This window comes from Nannospalax galili, unplaced genomic scaffold, assembly GCF_000622305.1.
Source record: "Nannospalax galili isolate Female #2095 unplaced genomic scaffold, S.galili_v1.0 scaffold136, whole genome shotgun sequence".
Taxonomy (NCBI): domain Eukaryota; kingdom Metazoa; phylum Chordata; class Mammalia; order Rodentia; family Spalacidae; genus Nannospalax; species Nannospalax galili.
In genome coordinates, this window is record NW_008340872.1 from 5920043 (window position 1) to 5925830 (window position 5788).

Genomic DNA, 5788 nt, shown 5'->3' on the forward strand with positions numbered 1-5788 from the left:
TAATCCTTTTGGAAAGCACATGCAATGCTCATCTTTAAAATACAGCTTATGCTTTCATAAGTCTAGATAGAAAATTCTCTGGGTAAGCAAATACAAACATAAGAAAAAAGTACAAGAAGAAATTTTGCATGTGAAACTGATATTAGAAATTAAAGGTAAGAAGTTTTCTTAAACCTAGAAAAAAATCCAACGAGTAATGAATTCCATGGTAAATGTTTCCCCAGTAATGCAGGGCTTCCATGGGCGCTGTCTTTTGCTTTTTCATTTTGACCATTTGATTCATGGTCTTATTATCTCTTCAGAATCAGTCTTTGTCACAGATTCTGGAGTAATTATTATAAAGGTGAAGCTGAAAACTAAAGGTGCACAAAGCCTAAATTTGTGCTCAGCAAGAGTGTGAAGGTCGTCTTTCTAACAGGAAGCTGCTGAGGTCAGACATTGGGTCTTCTTTCTTGTTCACCAGCCTCAGCACTGCACACCGTCCAGCGTGTACACATGCTTCAGTTTATTTTAATGAATGGGTTTATATCTGAATACTTTTTGTTATAAGAATATAAGCTTATACTGAATACAAGTTAAAATGACATTATTTCTTCTTACAAAACACTATTGCAAAAATACTGCATTTTATCTTCATAATAACCCAAGGTTTCATGAAAGAATATAATATCATTTTAAAGATAAGGAAAGCATACATCAGTGAGTTAATATCATATAAGAATGACTGTGGTTTCGACATGGTTTCCTAATTTCTAATTCCTTGCTTATTTTAATATATTAATGATTAAAGAACTTTAGGACGTTGTTTTATTGCACTTTCAAAATAAGAAGATAATATTCTTTGTTATTTCCTTCCCAAAAATTAATTTTTAAGAATTATGAATATTATATTTAGTTCTCTGGAAAAACCAAATATTCATTAATGAGTATGAAAGAAAATAATTGAATTATTAAAATTATAAAACATAACAAAGCACCCCTGAATTGTGGTGTCTTGAATAAGAATGTCCCCCATATCCTCCAACTCTTTGAATACTTGGCCCCAGTTGGTGGCACTGTGTGTGGAAGATTAGGAGGTATAGCCTTGCTGGGTGAAGCACTCCATTGGGGGTGGTCTTTGACAGTTCTTAAGCCTTGCCCCGTTTCCCGTTTCTCTCTCTGCTTCCTGTGCCTACTTGAAGATGTGAATGCTCAGCCTTCTGCTCTGGCTGCCTCCTGGCTTGCCTTCCCTTCCACGATGGACTCTTATCCCTCCGAACCATAAGCGAAATAACGTCTTCTTTCCAACTTGCCTTGGTCATGGTGTCTTATCACAGCAATAGAAAAGTAACTAATACATGAATCCTCATGAAATATGCACACACACACATACTCACACATTCACATATACACACACAGATACATAAGACATACACAGACACACAGATATACACACAGATATACACACATATACTCCTACATACACACATATTTATACATAGACACAAACATATACCCACATATACCCATACATACACACATATTTATACATAGACACACACATATACACATGTGCAAATGGAGCTATACATATATAGACACACAGACATAAACACAGTCACACATCCACATAAATACACTTAGACACACACATAAACATACAATCACACACATACATACACACATCTACACACATATGTGACATATGAAGACACAGAGATATACATATATACACATGCGCATGTAGACATGTTCACATATACACATATAGACATACACATGCACACGCAGACATGCACACACTTCAATAAACACACACACGTGCACACATTCACGCACACATACAGTGAATACTTTGTGAACACTAGCATATTCTTTCCATAGGTATAATGCAATATTCAGCTCAACACAAATTTCTCTATGCACAAATATTAACTTTAAGTAAGCTGTAAACTTAAATATAAGCTCTAACACCATACAAATCTTAGAAAAATATAGCAGTGATTTTTTATGGCTTTTGGCAAAAATTTGATTATGACAAAACGTATAGGTGACAAAAGTAAGAAGAGATAAATCAGACATTATCAAACCAAAACCTTTATCTTTCAAGGAACATGTTCAGAATGAGTCATAGAATAGAAGAAAATTCATATCATACATCTCATGAATGACTTATCTAAAATGCATAAGGAATTCTTCCACCTCAGGAGTGACAAATAATCCCATTCTAACATGGATGCTGGGATTGAATAGTTATGTCTATAAAGACTTGTAAATGGACAAAAAATACACAAAGATGCTCAGTGACATTAGCCATCAGAGAAATGCAAATCAAAACCCTAGTGATACATCACTTTGTATCTACTGGGATGACAGAAGGAACATGCACACACACACATACACACACATATACATGCACAAATACACAAGACATACACAGATAGACACACAGACATACACACATACACACCTATACCACATGTAAACACAGAGATACACACGTAGACACACAGAATGAGTATATATGCATATACACACAAATACACATAGCCATGCACATAAACACACAATAAATACACAAAGATGCTCAGTGACATTCAAATACTGACAAGCATTGCTGAGGACGAAGTGCCGTTTCAATGTTCATGTACTAGTGTTGGAAATCAAGTAAGTGCTTTGGAAAACAACCTGGCAATTTCTTAAAAGAGTATTCACAAAACTGAGTGATGTCACCAAACGCTTCAGCTCCTAGATGTGTGTTCAAGTGGATAAAAACATGTGTCTTTCTAACAACTTTTAGATGATGTATATATAGCACTATTATTCATATTAGACAAATATGTGGAGAAAAAGCAACTGTCTACTAGCTGATGAATAGGTAAATATATTTTGTACAATGGAACAGAATAAAAGGAATGAGATTCTGATAACAAAAAAAGCTACAACTAGTCCCAAACAGGTCATAAGAAGTATTGTATATGTATGTCAACATTGGAATCAGTCATGCTAATGTAGATTCTACAGAAGGAGGTAAGAGAATTCATGACCGTCGATGGTACTCAGTGAACTCGCCTAGTTTTTTTTCTTCCACTTGTCATATGGTTTATACAGCAGTGTTGCTATTCACACCCATCTCCATTTCTCCATTTTTCAGTGGTTAATTTTTCCTATGTCCAGTTCTGAGATTTAGCTTCTTGGAAAGTCTTTCTCTTCTTTTGTCTGCATTCAGGTGGTTTTTTGGGTCTCTGGAAGTTTCTTCAGAAGTCCATGTCTCTCCTGCATGTTCTGGAACACATCCACAGGAGACAGAGGAAATCAGGAATCTCTATGAGAGAAATATTATGGCTTTCCCAGGATGGTGAGGATTAGTGAATTCATTACAGTAGCTATTACTGACTTTTTTTTCAAGACCCAGAATACAGAAAACACACAAAGATATTGCAAAGCTCAAATCTGATAAATTTCTTAGGCTACGATTGGTTCTTTCTAAATTTTCATCTTAAAGGGAACCAAGTTGATAGCTTTTTATTTAGAAACTTGCATTCAGAATACAATGCATACAATCAATGTATGAGATGTTTTCCCTATATTGTTTCTCAACAAATATCTAGTAATCAGAAGTTTTTGAAATAAATTAAAATGTAAAAAATAGATTGTGTAGGTGGGTCAAAATAGAAGGTGCTGATAGGTCGGGATTGTTGTTAAGTTTTCTAAAATTCATTTTGGATAAAGAACAAAATAAACATTGCAAAAATGGAAACAAAAACATTTTGAGATAATCAGATCTCTGTAACAATAAATAATGAAAAGAACAGAAAGCAGACTCAACTATTAGAAAAAATATATAGATAGCAAATTAAATGGCTTTGCGTGCTACAGAAAATACAGTGTAGCACTTCCCTAGAACATGACTGCGTTCTTTTTATTTTCTGTTGTTTTATGCCGTTATACAGTGAGAAATAAGCAGCTAACACACCTAAGATTGCTCACCTCCTCTAGTCATCGCTGTGAGTGAAACATCTCAATTATGTGCTGGCTTGAGCGGCACATGTGCTAAAACTGGAATGATGCTGAGAAGATTAGCATGGCCTCTGAGCAAGGACAATGTGTAAATTCATGAAGTTCCATATTTTTCTCTCAATAAGTATGGATGACTATACTGGGTTTGCACAAGAATGGGCCCATCAACGGGCAGACAAGGATGGGGAGGGACTCAGGTGCCCCTAGTCCTCACTGCTGAGCTATTTTCTATGGATAGATTCGGGGAAGGGAGTCAGTGCCATCAGTCCTGTACCCGCCATTGACTCCATCAAGTCCTAATCCTATGGTCACACAGATAGCCCTGGTTAAACCAAATGGCTCATGCAACAAACAAAAAGTTATAAATCTAAGAAAGGAACAGATGGAGAGGAGGGGGGCTGATGAGGGTGGGAGGAAGGTAAAACAGGGCTGTAGGGAGAGTGTAACCAGAGTACGTGTGTGAAACTGTCACATACTAACAATAAAGACAGAAATAAAAAATCTCAACTATAATCATATTGATTTAGTTTGACAAATTAACTCTTTTTTTAAAAAAATTTTGAAACATGGTCTTATTACGTAGTTTAGGCTGGCCTCATATTCACGATCTTCTAGATACTTCTAATTCCCAAGTGCTAGGATTGCAGTTGTCTGACACCTCTACTGTTTCTTGCAATGAATTCCTTTTCAAGAGTAACCATTTTTATCTTCTCTGTTGACACTAGCAAAACTTTGGTGTTGCTTGGGTTTTAAAGATTTTGAAGTATTACTTCAGGCAGTAAATAACACAAAATTGATAATCATTAAACATAACATAAATTGAAATAAATACAAAGCTACGTGTGTCTTTGGCACCTTATCTAATCCAACTCACATAAGAGGCTGGGGTTTTCATCAGCTGGACTAGGAAATTGCCAAGATTTGGTCTTTGCATGATATCATTTCTTAACTGAACTCTAAAATAGAAAACTACACAGTAGTCCAACTATTGTCAAGCCCTCAGGCCACTGATTAATGCAATCAATAGAGCACCAGACCATTACATCTGATTAAACACTCCCAGGTTTTATTGGCAATTTAGGAATTTTGGCCTGATGCTGAGGAGGGAATCTTAAAGCAGTAAATCTCCTGTCTTTGTTTCTAAGGAAGGATAAACTGCACTTGGTATTCAGTACAGACATGGAGAAGATGAGATGATCTGAGAGGAAGGGACTGCCTACAAGCACACACAGTTTAACTGTTGAGTCAAGGGTTCTTTCCAGGGAACTCCTTTGATTACCTGTCAGATGAAAATTTAGGAATAACCAACTTACGTGATACAAGATGTACTTACTTAGAGCTTTGTAATTTCTTTGTTTTCTGAATTCTCAGTCTTACAGAAAGAAAAGTTGTCTTCTTTCTGTGTGTGTATAGAGTATGTGTATGTATGTATCTGTGTGTGTGTGTATGTGTGTGTGTGTGTGTGTGTGTGTGTGTATACACATAGGTAGGCCAAGGATGATATTGGGTGTCTTTCTCAATCACTCTCCATCTTGTTTTTTGAGAGGTTTCCAATTGAACCTGGAGCTCACTGATTTGGCTGGGCTTGCTGGTCAGTGAGCTCCAAGGATCTACCTGTCTCTGCCTCCCCAGGAGTTTAACTACAAATACATGCTACATTTTAATGTGCATGTTGGAGATCTGAATTTGGGCCTTCAGCCTTGTACAGTAGGCACTTTACCAACTGAGCCCTCTCCCCAGCTTGAGAAGTTGGTTTTGAATGCATTATTTAACTTGCCGAAAATATTAA

The 5788-nt window shown here is 36.3% G+C and overlaps 1 non-coding gene across 1 annotated transcript; it reads left to right on the forward strand.

The window, feature by feature from the left end:
* Nucleotides 1-4008: 4008 nt before the first annotated feature.
* On the forward strand, nucleotides 4009-4115 carry LOC115070883. Its single transcript, XR_003849987.1, has one exon. It is a non-coding gene; the product is annotated as a U6 spliceosomal RNA (small nuclear RNA).
* Nucleotides 4116-5788: the final 1673 nt, after the last annotated feature.